This window comes from Hyaena hyaena, unplaced genomic scaffold, assembly GCF_003009895.1.
Source record: "Hyaena hyaena isolate Hyena2069 unplaced genomic scaffold, ASM300989v1 scaffold_987, whole genome shotgun sequence".
Taxonomy (NCBI): Eukaryota; Metazoa; Chordata; class Mammalia; order Carnivora; family Hyaenidae; genus Hyaena; species Hyaena hyaena.
The window spans coordinates 196,751-217,090 of record NW_024081617.1 but is presented as its reverse complement, the minus strand read 5'-3'; the positions used below and the strand labels follow the sequence as shown (position 1 = coordinate 217,090).

The 20,340-nt window shown below is 53.9% G+C and overlaps 1 protein-coding gene across 1 annotated transcript in view; it reads right to left on the bottom strand.

Annotated features, from left to right (window-relative positions):
* The window catches only part of PHF2 (PHD finger protein 2), a 74,316-nt gene that overhangs the window by 39,447 nt on the left and 14,529 nt on the right, over positions 1–20,340 (bottom strand). The window lies entirely within an intron of this gene.

The window sequence follows — 20,340 nt, the reverse complement described above, 5'->3', positions numbered from 1 at the left end:
GGATCAACAACCCAGAGAAGGCCTCACACCACACAGGTCTAAGAAGAGGTCATCGTCCCCCTTCATGACCGTGGATTTGGTCATGGATTCCCAAGAGGACACCAAAAACACAAGTAAGAAAAGAAAAAATAAACTGGATATCATCAAAATGTAAAACTTCCAAGCATTAAAGGACGCTACAAAGAAAGTGAAAAGGCAACATACAGAATGGCAAGAAGTATTTGCAAAGTACGTATCTGACGAGAGTCTAGTGTCCAGAAGGCGCAAAGAGCTTTACAGCTCAGCAACCAAAAGACCCACAAACCAACTTTTAAGCGCGCCAAGGGCTTGAACAGGCATATCTCCAAAGATGAGGTGCGAACGGCCGACAGGCTCCTGAAAGCCGCTCATCATTCTTAGTCCTCTGACGCCAGCGGAATGCACATCAAGACCATGAGATGCCACCCACACCCATGAGAAGGGCTGCAATTTTCACAAGAATAAGACACCGGGCAAACAGCAAGTGCTGGTGGGGATGTGGAAAAATGAGAAGCCTCTTAGGTCACTGGCTGGAATGTAAAGACAGCACGGCACCTAAAGAAATGGTCTGACGGCCCCCAGACAGTTACACGTGGGATTACGAGAGGCCCCAGCAATCCCACTCCTGGGCCTGTGCCCCAAAGACCCCGGAGCAGGGACTCCAACACCAGCGTTCACAGCAGCACGGGTCCCAGCAACCGAAGGACGGAAGCCACCCAAGCGTCCGTCAGGGATGACTGGATACCACACGTGGCCCGTCCACACGGCGGAAGGGGGGCTGGCAGCTGCTACAGCTTGGGTGAACCCCAGAAACTCAAGCTGAGTGAAAGGAGCCAGACGCTGAAGGCCGCGTGTGGGGCGGCTCCATCTGTGTGCAGAGTCCGGAGGAGGTAGAGGACCGGCCGGCGGCGCCAGCGACTGGGGGAGAGGAAGGGCCGGTGACTGCTCAGTGGGCACGGGGTCTCCTACTGGGGTCAGATGTTTTGGGAGCGGAGGCAATGTCTGCACAACACTGGGAAGCTACTTAATGCCACCAAAGTGTTCACTTTAAAATGGTTAAGTTTCGTGTTAAGTGAACTTTACGTCAATCAAAACGACGAAGGACCTGCCTGTGCCCGAGGCACTGGTCACCAGCGTCACCCTGCCATCGCTAAGGCTGGCGAAGCCTTCCCTCTGCACCGGGCAGCACCAAGGGCCGTCCGCGAGCGATCCCTCAACAACCCTGCGGCGGCGGAGGTGACCTTCACCCACCCCATCACGAGGAGCCCGGCGCTCCCGGTAAGGCGGCTGCCCCACCCCAGGGGCCCCCTCGCTGTGGCCCCTGCCCCCTGGCCCGGGGGGAGCGCTCTGCACACAAGATCCTCTGTAGCCACCACAGCTCCGGGGCCCCTAGACGCTGCCTGCCACAGCTGCCACGTGCCACCGTCCCAGGAGCAGAGCGGAGCCCACAAAGGCCCTGGCAAAGGATTTTGGAAGTAGGAAGTCCACTCTTCACTTCGGAACATACACCGAGCTGAGGTCCAAGCGGCCTAAAGAGGCGGGTGTAAAGGACAAGCCCTCGGAAGCAGGCTGTGAGGGCGCATTTGTCTGCTCTCACTTCTAAACAAACACAAAGCAAATCGGAGAGGACGATGCCGCGCCGAGGCGGGGCTCCAAGCCCACGGCAAGCTGTGAAGTGCCAGCCACGGAAAACAGCGGCCACAAATAGGGCAGCGTCCCCGGCTGCCCTCCAGGAGCCATGCGGGAAGGGCATTTCCCCAGTGGAAGAACACACCCCCCGCCCACTAACCACCAGGAAAGGGGGAGCTAGATCACATTACCGCGTCAGCCACCGGGCAGACTCACCGGACCAGACACTCTGATCTGGGAACACTGCGGGCTGGGGGCACCGTGGGGACAGCAAACAGCCAGGTCATCGCTGGTCTGTCTCCACAGCCCACCCTGCCCCACCAGAGCCCCAGCGAGTGATGGCCCATCTCCCACCCGTTCCCGCCTCCCACCTCCTCACATGTCTGGGAGCCCCATCCCCGGAAGGGCCCTGGCATGAGGCCCGGGGGTCACGACGTGTGCACACCAACACCCCTTCCCAGCCCTGGGAGCCCCTCTTTACCACACCGCCCCTCGGCGGAGCTGGTCAGCCTGAGCCCGGATCAGCTGGCCATCTGCCGCCCTGCACAGGGAGGCCAGGCCGAAAGGGAGAGTGAGGGTGGGGGCACGGACCCCTGGTTCCGCCCAGGACACCCCGGGGCTGCCCCTCACCTGGGAGGGCCACCCAGGGCCTGCCCCAGAGCAGGTGCTGGGGCCACAGGCGATGCCAAGCTCCCCATGACCGACACGTGCCGCCACCCGGGCCCTGACGCCTGGGCCTGTGATCCTGACAAGGGCCACCGGACTCGGAAACCAGGTCCCAATCCCCTGCCCCGGCTGTGCCGTGTGCGAGGACACCCCTAATTCCGGTGTCTCGGGGTCCCAGGACCGCAGTCAGTGAGAACTTCCCAGCAGTGAGCACACGACCACGGCGGTGGGAGGACAATCCTGAAACAGCTCGCTTACTTTACTAACCCCACGTGAGGGCTTCCCCAGTGCCTCCTGAGCAATTCCTGGGGAAATCACCCCAGAACCTAAGAGAACAACAGCTGTGGAAAAGTTACAAACATCTTCCCTGCCCTGAAGCCAGCAGCAAGGACGCGGAGTCCGAGGGAGGCCCGCGCGGCCCCCGCCCCCGGTGTGTGCCAGCAGCGCTCGGCTGCGGGCAGGGAGACGCCCGAGTACCGGGACGTCCGTGGCCCTTAGCGTGGGCAGTCCTCGTTTTAAAGACAAAATGGAAGCAACCGGGTCTCATTAACCTGCACTGGCTCTGCCCAGGTGGTGGTCAGGGAGGTGGGTGGTCAGAGAGGTGGGTGGGAAGAAAATCCCAAACATGCACACGCCTGGGGGTGGGCTCCACGCCACGCCCTCTGTAGCCCCCCCCACCGCCCCACAGGGCCCCCTGATTCGGAGGTCACCTCCCTGTGGAGATGGCTATTGGGTCAGGACAAGAGCTGGGAGCCCAAGGACTTCTCTGGATGGATGTGGGGGCTCAGCCTGCCCACCACTCGCGTGTCCTGCCGTGTCTGCAGCCAGGCGCCTGAGACCTCGCCCGCCCCCGCCCGTGTGGGTGCGCACACTGGGCTCCATGGACAGAGGCTCGGGAGGGCCTGGTGTGCCAAGGAGGGGCAGGAGACACCTGACTCCGGCTCTCCAGCTGAAGGTGGTCACCGGAAGCAGCACCAGAGCCTCCCCACGCTCCAGCTGTGGTCCAGGGAAGGATCCAGGACAGGGGTGCGGCTAAGCTGAGAGCCAGCCCGCTGGGTCCCGTCCCCACATGGCGCTCACGTGGCATCTGTGCAAGGCAGTTCCCATGGGACACTGGCCCTGCAGAGACTGTGGCCCTGGAAGGTCTGTGAGGCTGGGAGCTGCAAACCGAGTGAGAGCACCTGTGGTGCCGGGGCGGGGGGGGAGGGAGGAGGAGGGGGAAAGAATCCACTGCGGCCTGACGCAGAAAACACACATTTGAGCACAGGTGTGCACAGTTCTTCCTGGTGGAGAACTCAAACAGAGCTATCCCTATGTGTGTGTGACTTTGTGTGTACATGTGTGGGTGGGTGTGCATGTGTGTGCTGCTCTGTGTATGTGTGTATGTGAATGCATGCATGTGTGCCTGGCATGTACGTGCATATCAGTGTGTGCATGCGTGGGTGTGCACATGCCTGTGTGCATGTTTGGTGTGTGTACATGTGTGTGGGTATGAGCACACCTGGGTACATACATGTGTGTTCATGTCTGTATACATGCATGGGTGTGGTGTGTGTACATGGGCGTGTGTACATGCATATGTGGGTGTGGGTGTGTGCTGCATGCCCCAGCGTGTACATGCCTTTGTGAGTGTGTACATGCACATGAGTGAGTGTGTACATGCACGTGTGAGCGTGTACATGCACGTGTGAGTGTGTACATGCCCAAGCGTGTACATGCACGTGTGAGCATGTACATGCACGTGGGAGTATGTACACGCATGTGTGCCTGTGCTCCCGTCAGAGCTCCTTTGACCACTGGCTAAGAAGCCAGCGGCGACGCCTGCGGAGGGCGGAAGACAGGGCACATTTCCAAGGCACCTGACCCGTGAGGCTGGAGGCTGGTGACCCTGCGTCTGGCACAGTCGGCCCCAAGCAGGTTCAAGCCGATGTGGTGCCGAGAGCCCCGTAAGCAGAAGGACTGCAGGTGGGGGGGGGGGGGACAAACAGCAAGAAGAAGGCCAGGAAGAGGCCCCGGGGACGGGGGATGGCAGACACTCCGTACAGCAGCCGTCCTCCCCGGGGAGGCCTGGGCTCCGGGCTCCTCCCCCACGTGCCCCTCGGAGCTGCTCCGGCTGTGAGGCCCTCGTGGCAGCAAGCGGTCCAGGGGGAAGCGGCCTTTTCCAAGGTCGTCCCATGCCCCCCCCTCAGGCCGGCAGGACTTCGTGGAGCCCGAGGGTCAGGACCCGGCACACAGAGCTGCCCCCGGAGCACTGCCAGGGTGTGTAGTTGTGTCCTGGGGCCACGACTAAACTGCAGCGTGGCTTTTCCTATCACTGCCGTCAGGAGTGTTGACTTAACAGAAGCCACAGCTTCTGTAGCCCTGTCCTGACGTCTATTGTTTCAGTTACGGGAGGAGGTTCAGGAAGAAAAGGAAGCGGCCCCTTTCGATTGCAGCCGGGAGGGGTGGGCACAGCCCGGCCTCACGAGGCTCCCGGGGGCTCGGCGGGGGCAGCGTGGAGCTACCACGACGGGCAGGGCTGCAGGCCCCCGGCGCCCCTGCTGTGGCGGGACCCACACGGGAGGGCGCCTCCTGAGCTACTGCCACGAGCTTTCCAACGGTTTCCACTCTTCAGGCCAGGACGCCACAGCTACACACCTGTTCTAAGGCAAAAAGCAGAAATGCATACGAGACTGACACACAAAGTGGGTCGTCGTGATTACTTAAAATAGCAGAAATCCGGAGCAGCACACCCGCCACCGGGAGGTCGGCCACACGGCCACGCTGCTCTCATGGCAGAAATGTTACACAGCCGCTCAGACTCGGGCCATGCACGTGTTTGAGTGTAGACATTTAACAGCTGCGGACACTACAACTATACTAAAACCATAGCGGTGGCGCAGCCACACCCAGGAGGGCCCCTGCTCACGCCGGGTGACGGCACGCTTGTTTTCTCTTCACACTCTCCGAAAATGAGAGCAGCAGGGACCGACTGTATTCTGAAGGTGGGCGTGGCGTCCCAGCGCCCCTCCCGAGCTCAGCTCCTCCTTCCCAGGTCCTGCTGCCCCTGGACAAGGCCTCCTGAGCTGTCCGCCCCGCAGGAGGCTGGGCCACCCACCTCAGGCCAGCTACGGGATGCGGAGCATCCCCCAGGGGGGCTGCTGGGGGGAGGGGCAGGCTGGCAGACACCCCCCCCCACCAGCATGCAGGTCTGAGCCGCCAGGGAGCGCCAGACAGCACGGCGCGCGTGTCCTCCATGCCAATCACCGGCCGCGGTGACCTCCCTCCCTGCTCTGCCCTCTCCCTCATGGCAACCTCCCCCCATGTCAACCCGCCCTTTCAGGACTGCCCTGCTCCACACGTCGCTGCCTGCCGGTCTCCGGAGAAGCCCAGAAACTGGTCATTGACAACTTCCACATGGAGTGGCCATGGGGACACAACTCGGTCATCACTCAGCTTCCAGATGGTCATTCGCCCCGTGTCAAACTCAGTCCTTGAGACCCTAACTGTGCCAACAGCAGCTAAATCCCTGAGCACTCAGCCACTGACCCAGGTGCCATGTGACCGTCTCCCTGTGACGGGATCGAGCAGGCTGAGAAGGGATGCGACAGCCCCCAGGCCACACACAATGAGCAGGCCCGCTCAGGATGCCGCTGGGCAGCAACCTCCCAGCGAGCTGGTTGCACCCGGGGAGCCTCAGCACCTGGTGCCAGGAGGAACCTAGGCCCAGAGAGGCCTGAGCTTGCCGGGACCACTGGGAAGAGGTGGGAGTGGGCGAGATGGGCACCCCAGGCCCAGGAGCCTCCACCGCTCCCTCTCGGCCAAGGACCCACTGTGCAGGAGGAGCAGAGGAGGCACACTGCTGGGGGCTGGGGTGCAGCCAGGACCAGACCCCCGATGCGGCCGGGCTTCCAGAGGACAAGTCACAAAGAGGAACGAGGGAGCAGCGGACCTGGCTGGGCCAGCTGGGGGCACACGTGCACAGGGCGATGGGACACTTGCACCCCCGCCTGCAGCGTGCACTGGGGAGCCCCGAGAGTCACACACACCGTAGCTTCCACCTGGCCCTCGTGGGGACCTGGCCACAGAGCCGCAGATCCGGGTGCATTGTGTCTGCTGAGTCCAATATACAGATTCGTAGGAAAAAACAATGTGATTGTTGTCTGAAGTCACTAGGCTTTGCTGTGACTATTACATACCCAGAGGTAACAGGGCTGTGGGGAGGAAGGGGGTGCTCAGAAGAGATGAAAATAGCCTCTAAAACAAACAAAAAAACTCTTCTCCCGGCCCTTGCTGGTGGGAGAGGTGAGTTCCGGAGAGTCTGTATGTATAACACCAGCACCATCTCTGGTACACAGGAGGGTCCTATAAAGACAGTTCTGCCTGTTACAGCCATTGTCATCATCATCATCACCACCATCACCACCATCATCATCATCACCATCATCATCATCATCACCACCACCACCATCACCACCACCACCACCATCACCACCACCACCATGACCACCATGACCACCATGACCACCATCATCACCATCACCATTATCATTACCACCATCACTACCACCACCATCACCACCACCATCATCACCACCACCACCACCATCACCACCATCACCACCATCATCATCATCATCATCATCACCACCACCATCACCACCACCATCACCACCACCATCATCACCACCATCATCACCACCATCACCACCACCATCATCANCATCACCATCATCATCATCATCATCATCACCACCACCATCACCACCACCATCACCACCACCATCACCACCACCATCATCACCACCATCATCACCACCATCACCACCACCATCATCACCATCATCACCACCATCATCATCACCACCACCATCATCCCCCAAGGCTCAGGTCACTCATGTGGACTTAACTGGAACAATGCACTCCTAAGGGTGGCCTTCTTAAAATCTTACTCCGAAAGCATTTCACAGCACAAAGCCACATCTGTAGGTTTAGTTTAGCTGAGTGTGTGGTGGAGAGAAGTAAGCAGGGCACACAGGCTCTAACTAACCAAGGCCACCTCAAGGCTGCCTCTGGGCCCTAAGGGAGACCTGGCCCTTCTCACACTTCACAGAGATGCAGCCAAGTGGGACACCTCCCCATGGCCCTCCAAGAGTGCCCTGCCACCAGCCTCCTGGATGTGAAGATGCAAATAATTCCAAACGATGAACAGCGGCACCAAGAGTGAAAGTACCAAGTCCTCAAACCACTGACTGCTTTCTGTGGAGTCCTATGTGCCTCAGGGAAGCCTCGGCCCAGGTATGGACTGCACGTCTTCCCACCATTTCCTGCGGTAAACGGTAGGGAGACCAGTATTTTTGTGTGGGAGAAAACCCAAAACTATGTCTGCCTGACCAGTGATTTAAATCATGACTTTAAGTAAATACTTCACATTAAAAAAATGGCTTTTAAACAAGGGAAGAAGTGCAAGCACACTCGCAGTAAGATATGCAACCCAAATGGGAGCAGCTTTCCACCCATCGGCCGCACAGCCTGCGGGGCTGCAGGCGACGTGGTGACATGACACGCAGACAAGCATCCGCACGTGTCCTCGGCAGCAACGCAGGGGCACGGCCTCTGGGGTGGGAGACGCTGACACAGGAAGTGCACACACCGTTGTCTAGAATGCCCAGGGACACAGGCACAGGTGTGAACTGGGCATTTACAGTGGCCACAACCAGGCAGCCACCCATGGAAAGCTTAGGTAAATATCTGGAATGCCTTGCTGACCCAGAACAATCTCCAGGATGCACCAACTCTATCCTCACGGACCCAGGACGATCTCCAGGGCTCACCGGCCCTGCCCCCGCGGGCCCGGAACAGTCTCCAGGACATACTGTTCAGCTGCAGTATATGTGGTTCACACCCATTTTTCTGTTAGGTACTGTTGGAAATGCATAAACATGCCCCTCTGTGGCCAGAATGTTCTGGGAAGACTCAGAAACCTGACCCCAGTGGCCGTCTCTCGAGGACTGGTGGTCAGCAGGGAGGAGACAGGCTTGTCACTGGAGACAAGGTTTTGACTGTTGAAGTTTTTCCTGTGTGTGCATATTACTGTCCTCCTTCAAAAAATGTAAAGAACAGCTATAATCACAATAAACTGATTTGATCAAAGCAGAGCTTTCTGAATTTTTATATGCACAGTCTTTAAAAAATACTCTTCTGACTCTCAAAAATAAACCTGTATAGCGTGCAGGTCAAATGCAAATGATGATCTGTACTCGTGGTGAGTGGCCAGAACTTTCTGAGAGGGGCTTCAAATGGGCGAGAAGCTAAGGCTCCTGCGGTATGAAAAGTGAAAGGACACTCGGCACAACTCCATCCTGTCTAGGCCTCTCAGATGAGATATGAAGACACTGAGGCCAAGTGTGGACAGTGGGCCCGCCCAGCCCACGTTCACACCTTCTACAAATCATGTTGGTGCTGTTCTGGGGCCCAAGGGAGGAGGGAGGCATCAGAAGCCCCCGCGATCACAGGCCCCCGGAGACCAACCACGTTTCCACACAGCGGGGACCTGGGGGTCACCTAGAACAACCTGCCAAAAAGGCTCTGACTGTCTGTGCCTGGGGACACAGCACACAGCCCACAGGGAGGGGACGGAGGCGTGGCCTCTACTCAGCCCAGCAAGGAGCAGAGCAGAGGGCGTGGCAGCCGGAGGGCAACACAGGCCCGTTAGGCGCCCACAGATGTGCGCCGAGTGCTGTCAAACCCCCCATGTTCTCAAGAAAATCTGCAAATGCACATCTTTAGGCGAAATCTCTGACTTTCATACGTCACAGCTGATGGTTTTGAAAACCGCCATGGACCAACATCATGAACCCAATGGCCATGCTGGCCGGCAGCTTGCAGCCTCTACCCCACCTCCCCTTGGGAGTCATCTGAGCAGCATGTCCCCCCTACCCCCCGCCCACCTGAGGCTCCCTCCGCAGCCTGGTGGTGAGACATCCCACCAGTCTCTGTGGCCTTAAGCCTTCCCTCCGTGGCCGGGCCTCAGGGGTGACATCTGGGGTGGCAGCCCTCCTCCCTGGCCGACACAGGGTCTGCACACCCCGACCAAGAGGCAGTCCAGCAGCCCGGGGACCACAGGGGTGTCCTAGCAGATGCCAGGCCTGGGGCCTCTCCGGGATGTCCGCCTGGCTGGTGTGTAGCCACAGGGCACTGCAAGCTGGGCTCCAACCTGGGCCTCGTCAGCATCGGGATGGCTGAGGCAGGTGGGGGGTGGGGGGCGCAGAGCTGGCCTGGGCACTGCCCCTCTGGGCCTCCCTCAGCACCCCGTCTACAAGCTGTAGCAAGAGAACCTGCCCAGTAGCCTCCTGGGAACAACAGAGGGAACAGCAGAGACCAAACCTCACGGACCAAGGAACCCTACAACAGGGAGCTGTTAGGTCAGTACCCGCCTAATGGACCATCATGCACCCGAAGGCTTTACTGATAGGGACACATTCATGCTGTGATGTGGGGGAAACACAGCGGCTCACTCAGCAGAGAGGCAAACGTGTACAGAGGTGACAAGTGAGCCCCTCTAAGATGGTGGCATATAAGAGGCACAGTTTCCTTGTCTTTAAAATAGTTTTTTGCGATAAAATTACAAGGCATACAAGATAAAAATACAGTTTGAAGAGAGAGAGAAAGCATAAGAAGCCAGGTATAGTAGAAGTCTCAGAATGACCAGATCAGGAACCTACAATGACCGGGGTTAATACGTGAGAGCTTTCAGAGAAAAGGTGGACAGCATGTGAGGACAGATGGACGGCATAAACAGAAAGATGGAAAATCAAAGAAGGAAACAAGAGGAAATGCTAGCAATCAAAACCACTGCAGAAGAAAGATGCTTTCAAGGGGCTCGGCACCGACTGGCCAAGGCCAACATAAGTATGTGTGAGCATGAAGACAGGTCAACAGAAACTTCCAAAACTGAAGAGCAAAGAGGGAAAAGAAGAAAAACACGGACCAGAAAAATCTAAGGACTGTGGGATGATGACAAAAGGAGTGACATATGTGTGACGGCAAGGCCAGAAGGAGACAAAAGAGAGAGGAACTGAGGATAGATCTCAAGTAATAATGGCTAAAGTTAGTTTTAGACACCACGCGCAGATCCAGGAAGCTCACAGAACACCAAGACGGATATATGCCAAATAAATCTGCACCTCGGCGTATCACATTCAAACTGCAGAAAATCAAAAAGAGAAAATCTTGAAAATAAAAAAAGCCAGAGTGGGGGAAACACCTTATCTAGAGAAGAGCAAGCGTAAGAATTAGAGCAAACTTCTGCTTAGAAACCATGCAAACAGGAAGAGTAGAATGAAACATTTAAAGTGTTCACAGGAAAAAAAACAAATACCAACCTAGAATATGTATCCTGAAAAATTACCCTTCAAAGGCAAAAAAGAAATAAAGACTTTCTCAGACCAACAGTGGAGGGAATTTGTCACCCGAAGGCCAGTCTTGCAAGAAATGTTAAAGCAAATATCTTCAGAGAGAAGAAAAGAATATAGGTCACAGATCTGGATCTTCATAAAGAAAGGAACAGTGTTGCACAAGGCATAAATTAAGGAGATGAAAAATATTTTATTTTCTTATTCTTACTGCTATAATAGATAAGGTTTGTTCAAAATAAAATAGCCACATGTACTTGATCATAGCTTAGGGATACATGATATGGAGGGCAGCTCTTGTACAAGGGACAGAGGGAGAATCTGGGGATGGTGTTAGAAGGAGCTTATACTGGGGCACCTGGGCGGCTCAGTTAGTGAAGCCTGTGACTTCAGCTCAGGTCCTGATCTCGTAGGTCATCAGTTCGAGGCCCACATCAGGCTTTGTGCTGACAGATCAGAGCCTGGAGCCTGCTTCGGATGCTGTGTCTCCCTCTCCTTCTGTCCCTCCCCCACGCACGCTGTCTCTCTCTCAAAAATAAATAAACATAAAAAAATTTTTAAAGAAGGAGTTTATATTGCCATAATAGTGTATTTATAAGCGGGCCTGACTTAGCCATAACTATATATACTGCAAACACAAGGGCAGCTGCTAAAAAATAAAAAAGTTAAAAAAGAAGTATTATTGATATAGTAGATGAGGAAAAAGAAATGAAATCATGTAAAATGCTCGATTAAAACCAGATAAGGCAGAAAAAGAGCAGAAGACAAAAACCGAAACAAAGAACAACAAATAGAAAAAAGAAACAAACATGATAGATATTAATCCACCATTATCGGCGATCATCTTAATTACCAGTGGTCTAAACATTCAAATTAAAAGACAAAGACTGTAAGGTTGAGAAAAAGTGAGACCCTACCATACACAGTCGATTAGAAACCTACTTTAAATATAAAAATACAGACAGACTAAAAGTAAAGGCATGGTGTGGGGGAGGGGAGGGGAAACTCTGTGATTGTGGGGAAAAAACAAACAAGTTTGGGTGCACCTGGCTGGCTCAGTCAGTAGAGCGTGCAACTCTCGATCACAAGGTTGTAAGTTCGAGTTGGGTGTAAAAATTACTTAAAAATAAAATCTTTTTTAAAAAACAATTTTTTAAAAAAGAATTCCTTAAAAAAGAATTAAAAAAAATTTTAAACTCTGTTAATAAAGAAATAAAAATGTTTTAACTGAGGGGGGGGGAAGGGATGAAGAAAGTTAAACCATGTTTGTACTAGTCACAAGAAAACCAGAGTAACCACATTAATCTCTCAGACAGAGTACACTTTGGAGCAAGAAAAATAACTGGGATAAAAAGGGGCGTTATATAATGAGAAAGGGGTTAATTTTCCAAGAAGACATTAAAATCCTTCATGCACCTCATAACAGAGCATCAAACTACATGAGGCAAAAACTAACAGAAAGGAAAACTAGATGTACTATACTGGCAGTTTCCACATCCTCCCTCATCATTAAAAGATTCAGCCAACAAATATCAGTAAGGACATAGCTAAACTGAAAACACCATCAATCAACTAGATCTAATTGATATTTATAGAAAACTTAACCCACAGAAGCAGAGTAAACATTCCTCTCAAGCTCACACAGAACATTTACCAAAAGATACCATGTTCTGAGCATAAAACACACCTGAACAAATTAAAAAGAAATTGTGCAAAGGATACTCACACCACAATGGACTTAGACTAGAAATCAGTAACAGAAAGTATCTGGACAACTCTAAACTTGGTAGATTGAATAACATACTTCTAAATAACACAGAGGTGAAATTTGAGGAAAAATTTTTAAATATTTCTGGGACACCTGGGTGGCTCAGTCGGTTGGGCATCTGACTTTGGCTCAGGTCATGATCTCACAGCTCATGGGTTCGAGCCCCACACTGGGCTCTGTGCTGAATGCTTGCTCAGAGCCTGGAGCCTGCTTCAGATTCTGTATCTCCCTCTCTCTCTGACCCTCCCTTGCTCACACTGTCTCTCTCTCTCTCTCTCTCTCAGAAATAAATAAAACATTAAAAAAAAAAAAAGAATGTCTAAATCCAATCATCACTCACACCTGAGGAAACTAGAAAAAGAAAAGAAAATCCACAGAAAGAAAAGAAAATCCAAAATAAGAAGAAGACATATTGAAAATTAGAGCAGAAATCAATAAAATTGAAAACAGCAAAGAGAAAAATCAAGGAAAGCAAAAGGCGATTGAAAAGATCAATATATTGATATGCCTTTACCCAAGTTAACAGAAAAAGAGAGAAGACCTATTTGACTAATATCAGAAATGAAAGAGGGCCCATGACCAGAGATCCCTCCAACATTAAAAGGACAGTAAAGGAATATTATGAACAACACTATGCCCACGCATTTAATAACCTAGATGAAAAAACCTATTCCTTGCAGGATTCAATCTACCAAAACTCACGCAAGGAAAAATAAATAATCAAATTAGACTACATCTATCAAAGAAATTGAATTGACAATAACTTTCCAAAACAGAAAATACCAGGCCCAATGGGTTCACCGATGAATTTTACCAAACATTTATGAAAGATATTACATCAATTTTCTATAATCTCTTCTAGGAATTAGAAGTAGAGGAAATACTTCCTAACTTATTCTATGAGGACAGCATTATCTTAATACCAAAGTCAGACAAAGATATTATAAGAAAGTAAAACTGCAGACTGACATATTTCATAAACATAGATGCAAAAAACTCTTCGACAAAACATTAGCAAATTAAATTCAACCATGACCCATAGGGATTTATTCCAGGTATGCAAGGCTGGTTCAATACTCAAAAATCAATGCATGCAATCCACCACAGAAGCAGGATAGAGAAGAAAAATAATATGATCATATCCACAGATAAAGAAAAAGTAGTTGACAAAATCCAATATTGCTTCATGATTAAAATTCACAGCAAACTAGGAACAGAGGGGAACTCCCTCTACTTGATAAAGAACAATGCTCAACAAAACTCACAGCTAACATCATACTTAATATGAGAAACTAGATGTTTTTCTGCTAAGATGGGAAACAAGACAAGGGTGTCCACTCTCACCACTCTTATTCAACACTGTGCTGGAAGCCCTAGCTAACGAAATAAGAGGGGGAAAGGAAATAAAAGATATGCATATTGGGAAGGAAGAAATAAAACTGTGCTTGCAGATTACATGATTGTCTAATGCAGAAAATTCCAAGCAATCAACAAAAGAACTCCTGGAGCTATAAGCGATCATAGCAAGATTGCACGATACAAAGTTAATATACAAAAGTAAATTGCTTTTCTCATACCCCAGCAATGAACATTGGAATTTGAAATTAAAAACACATATGATTGACACTCAAAAATATGAAATACTTAGGTATAAATCTAACAAAATATGTGCAAGATCTACATGAGGAAAACCACAAAATTCTGATGAAAGAAATTAAGGAACTAAATAAATGGAAAGATATTTCATGTCATAGACAGGAAGACTAAATACTGTCAAGATGTCAGTTCTTCCCAACGTGATCTCTAGGCTCATTGGGATTTCAGTTAAAATCCCAATCAAGTGATTTCATGGATATCAACAAACTGATTCTGAAATTTATAGGGTGAGATAAAAACCCAGCACAACCAACACAATATAGGAAAAGAACAAAGCTGGAGGACTGACACTACCCAATCTCACAACTTACCAGAGGGCTATGCTAATCAAGGCTGTGTGGTTTTGAGGAAAGAGCAAATACAGATCAGTGGAAAAGAAGGGAGAGTCTAGGAATAGACCCACATTAAGTTCAGTCAGCTGACCTCTGACAAAGGAGCAAAGGCAGGCGCAATGGAGGCAGCTGGTGCTGGAACAACCCCCCCCACATACACACACGCACACAGACACATACACATATGCACATGCGCGCACACACGTACACATACACACACACATACTTTCATGCACACACGTACACATACACACGCACAAAGAATTCAGACATAGATCTAATGGCTTTACAAAAATTAACTCAAAATGGTTCCTAGATCTAAATGTAAAATGCAAAACTATAAATCTCCTAGATGACACAGGAGAAAATGTGGGTGTGGTGACGCCTTTTTTAGGTACAAATACCAAGACCCTATCCACAAATGAAAAAACTGATAACCTGGACGTGACATTTTTTAGAACTTCTGCTCTGTGAAAGACACTTATAAAGGAATGAAAAGATTAGCCACAGACTAAGTGAAAATCTTTGCAAAACATGTATCTGATAAATGACTGTATCCAAAACATACAACTCTTAAAAACCCAACTCTTAAAAACTAACAACCCAATTTAAAAATAGGCAGACACCTCCCCAGAGAAGACACACACACGGCAAACAAGCACACTCCACATTCTGCGTCATCGGGGAAATGCAAATCCGAACAGGATTCCATCCACTGCACACCTACTAGGACAGCCGAGATGCAGAGCAGGGAACCCCCGCGCTGGCGAGGACGGGCAGCGGTGCATCTCACCAACCTGAACACGCTCTTACCATTCGATCCGCCAAGCGAACCCGAGGTATTGACCCGATAGAGTTAACAACTTAAGTCCACACAAAACCTGCGCACGGATGCCTGCAGCAGCTTTACTCGTGATGCCACAGCTTGCAAGCATCCGAGGCGTCGTTCAGTGGGTGATGGGCAAATACGCTGTGGTCCCTCCAGACAAGGGGGTATTACTAGCACTGAAAAGGAGCGGCTATCATGGACAGGCACGGAGGAACCGTAAATGCACATGACTAAGTGAAAAAAGCCAGTCTGAAACAGCTAATACTGTACAATTCCAACCCTAGGACATTCTGGGAAAGACAAAACCACGCAGCCAGTGGAAAGATCAGTGGTCACCGAGCTGGGGGGAGGGTCAGGGCGGGAGGAAGAGGCGGAGCACGCAGGGTTTTTAGGGAGTGAAAGTACTCTGTTACTCTATTACAACAGAGTACCTGTCTTCACACATTTTCAAACCCCATAGGGTACCCAGACTCAGCACTAAGAATGAACCCCAAGGTCAACTATGGACCTCAGTTATTAATGACAACGCACCAGATCGGCCCATCAGATCCAACAGATGTACCGCACCAGCGCGAGACATTCACAACAAGCCGCAGGCGGTGAGGGTACACGGGGACCCTCCGCACTTTCTGCTCCACCTTTCTCTCATCTAAAACCACTCTGAAAATAAAGCCTATAGATATACAGGCTTAAAAGTTCCATCCATGTCTTTGAGAACCCTGAGGATCTGTCCAGCACGGTGCTGGGGACAAGCCGCTCTGCACGGAAACCCCAGGCGGGAACACTAACAAAGCCCATGGCAACAGCATGTGTCACAGATGCCGTGTAGACAAGCAATGAGCACACAGACGAGGATGTGGGAAGCTCGGTGCTGGGTGCTGGGTGATGCCCTCCCAGGCTCACTCCATGCAACCTCAGAACCGGCTCTGCTGATCGGAAAGTACGGCTTCCTGCTCCCCCACACGCCGGCCCCTCCCGGTAGTTCCTGGACACCAGGGATGGAGTCCAGGCTCTAGGCCCTCAGCCTCCCTTCACCCCCGCCACCACCTCTTGGTCTGATCTCTGGAGCACCATCTCCCCTCTCCCACCTTGGAGGGGTCTCCTGATCTCAGGGTCCTCCCCTTAGGGCACGTGATGCCCCTGCAACTGCTCCCCAGGTCAGGGCTGGGGTGTCCTCCCAATCAGCAGAAAGGTACCCTTGGCCAACAGGTGTCCAGGCAGACCATGGACAGCCTGGCAGAGTCCTGGGGTCCTACATGCACAGGCCGGTCCACCCAGACCCAGTCACGTGCCACTGGGCCCATCCGGGCCAGAACCAGCTGAGGGCTGGGGGGCCCATAGGTGCTGACGGATGGGGCCACTCAAGGTGGGCTTAGAGGAGGCTGCATGTGCCAGGTCCATCCACAGCCTGCTGGGGATGCCATCCAAGAGGCATCATGGGAGCAGGATGCCCTGACTGGGGGTAAGGTTCTTTCTCCATGCAGGGGGGCAGGTGAGGGCAGGCTGGGCAAAGGTGCAGGGTCCTGGCCCATGACAGGCCAGCAGCGACTCAGAGCACCCCCAGCACGCCCCGGCTCAGGCTGCTGAGTCTCCCACTGGAGTCTGCAGGGGCGCCCGGACCCCATGCGGTGGGCCCTGCCGGTGAACACTGAACAGCAGGTGCGCCAGATCGCAGCCGGCAAGTCCCCAGAAGCGCGGGCGAGGGCTGGCCTGAGGGAGCGCCAGCGCCAGCCCGTGGCCTCAGCCGTGTGGGCAGGGGTCCAGCACCGGCAGGTTTGTGGGGACCACGGCTCCTCAGAAGCAGCGACAGGCGGACCGTGTCCGTGGCTGCTAATGCTCCGTGCTCTGCGGGGTCTCTTCCCGCCCTGGGATCCCGGGGGCAGGTGTCCAGAGCGGGGCCGCGCCTCACCTGCACCATGTGATCACAGCGCCGACGACGTGGGGGTCGGAGGGGAGGCGGCTGACCTGGGACAGGCTCTCGAACACCCGCCGGCTCCGCCCGGGGCCTCACCCGTCTGCCCAGCGCTGCGGCCGCCAGTGAGGGGCAACTACCGGGAGGTGAGCCTCACAACGCGTCTCGGACCCCTAACCAAACCAGCCCTCTGCCGGACTCTGTCCCCGCATACACCGGAGGCCGAGGGGGCGATGCCGCCACCCGGACTCGGGGCGGCATGCCCGGTAGATGCGAGGCCGCCACACGGCGACCTGTCTCTGGCCGGGCCCAGGGCCGCCCGGGGAGTGGGAGGAGCTGGACGATGCAAGCCTCCTCCCTCCCGCCTCCGTGGGCGCCCAGGGCCTGGTGGGGCAGGCACCCAAGCGGGAATCAGGGCGGGCGCGGCTAGGGGCTGCAGGGCGGCGGGGCCTGGCGGGGAGGGGCGTGGGGGGCGGAGGCCCACCCCAGAGGCTCCTGCCCAAGGGGCAGGTGTGCGCAGACCTCTGACCCCAGCTCCAATTTCCAGACTGGGAGGCGACCCCCCGGGGGAAGGCAGGAGCGCCCTCCGCGCGGCACGTGTAGAGCCGGAGCACAGTCCTCGGGAATGGCCGCGGGAAAGCAAGGGTTCCGAAGTGTGACAGGCACCCGCACACGCACACGGGAGGAAACAAATGAGCAAACAACTCTGCAAAACAAGAACTCACGGGAACGAACAACGACACTAAAATCTAAAGCCCCACCCACACATTAAGCAGCAAATTAGACATATTTGTCTAGGACTTCAGTTCACGGACCGAGGACCAGAGCCCCCAGCACGCGGCCATGAGGCAGGACAGGGACTGGGGAGCATGAGCGGAGGGGACACGGCGGCTCAGCGTTCGGAAGTGCAGGCTGCGCAGGACGGGCCGTGAGCGGCTGGATCTCAGGGCCCGGCAGACCCCGCCGCCCGCACACAACGGCCCCTGGGAAGGGCCAAGCAATCCGCAACCCTGACTTCTTACGTGCAGAGCTGGCTGATTTCTCCCTTAACCAAGTCAACACCCTGAAGGAAGCCTGGAGCCTCTGTGGACTTCCACCCTCAGCAGGCCCAGGGCCCAGGAGCCAAGAGGCTCAGGTGCAGTCTAGCGTGCTGAGACACGGAGCACAGCGCTCGCTTTCCGCCGCCAACCCCTGCCCCAGCCTCCCGACACCGGCCCCCTGCGCCAGCAAGGCCAGCGGGCTGAGCCTGAGCCCGCCTGGGTCCCACGGGGTGCGCTTCCTGGACCGTGGGAGTGGAGGGGCCGGCCACGTGGCCACACTCTGGCCAGACCAGCACTGCCTGGGCCTCCTGTCCCACCCGCAGTGGACATAAAAGCCAGGCCTGAGAGCAGGCCCACCCTCCCCCCGGTGCCCCTGCAGGCTCCAGGGGCTCCTGTCCTCCCAGGGGGCCTCATCCTGAGCACTCAGGACACGTAAGGGTGTCCAATGGGGTCAGCTCACTGAGGGACTGTGCTGAGGGTCAGTGCTGAGGGACAAGCAGGCTAAGAACAGGTACGAATGAAACCGCGTACAAAGGCCGCACAGTAGGGGCGCCCGGGTGGCTCAGCGGGTTCAGCGTCCGACTTCGGCTCAGGTCGTGATCTCACGGTTTGTGGGTTCGAGCCCCGTGTCGGGCTCTGTGCTGCCAGCTCAGAGCCTGGAGCTGCTTCAGATTCTGTGTCTCCCTCTCTCTATGCCCCTCCCCCGCTCACGCTCTGTCTCTCTGTCTCAAAAATAAACATTAAAAAAATAAAACAAACAAATGAGCTAGGGGAAAACCATCCACGTGTGCTGGCTGCCGCGGGCACGATTCAGAGACTAGCTGTCGGGTCTGAAACATTGGAGCCCCGCCTGGGATACATTCAGGCAACACCGGGTGAGGCGGCGGTGGGTGCACGAGGGGACACGCTGTCCGTCACGCACGGAGCCCGTCTCAGGAGTCCCGGGTCCACCACCACCGACAGGCGTGCTGGGGTCGGAGGGGAGACTGTACGGGGCAGCAGCTGCCGGCCGGGAGACGAAGGCATCCCAGCGACCCGAGCGGACACCACCACAGACGGCACAGGCGTCCACCAGGACAGCAGAACTGTGTTCTCGCCCAGGAAGGGTAGCTGCTCGCGGTGCAGACGTGTCCCTTAACCCGACACAGACACACAGCACATCTTCACGCTGCGCACTTTATTTTTTTTTAATTTTTTTAAATGTTTTATTTATTTCTAGGAGAGAGAGAGAGACAGCGTGAGCAGGGGAGGGTCAGAGAGAGAGGGAGTCACAGACTGAAACAGGCTCCAGGCTCCGAGCTGGCAGTCAGCACAGAGCCCGACGTGGGGCTCGAACCCACGAACCGCGAGATCATGACCCAAGCGAAAGTCATACGCTTAACTGACTAAGCCACCCAGGCGCCCCCATGCTGCGCACTTTAAACAGATGACAATTCTACCGTCAGTTGTGCCTCAGTAACGCTCAAAACTGAGCTGAATTTTGGAAACTGTGTGAGAAACAAAACAAGACATGTTTGGATTCACACCTGGTGTGGTGCCAACCCTCCTGGGCACACAGGTGTGAGGGACGTGGGCCGAAGGGTGCGTGTGCAGCTCAATTGTTGTGTTGTGAGAAGGAAAGGGCACGTGACAAACATGGTCACATGACGTTCTCCGTGACGCCACACCCTAAGTTTCTCAAAGCTTACACTGTATTTTCAGAATTCTTCGCTGTCATTTCTAAAGTCGATCCAGGGGCAGCTGGGTGGCTCAGTAGGTTGAGTGTCTGACTCTTGATTTTGACTCAGGTCATGATCCCAGGGTCGTGGGATCGAGCCCCGCATCGGACTCTGTGCTGACAGCGTGGAGCCTGCTTGGGATTCTCTCTCTCCTTCTTCTGCCCCTCCCCCACTCATAGTCTCTCTCAAAATAAATAAACATTTTATAAAAATAAAATAAAGATTTGGGGCGCCTGGGTGGCTTAGTCGGTTAAGCGTCCGACTTTCGCTCGGGTCATGATCTCGTGGTTCGTGGGTTCGAGCCCCGCGTCGGGCTCTGTGCTGACTGCCAGCTCAGAGCCTGGAGCCTGTTTCAGTCTGTGACTCCCTCTCTCTCTGA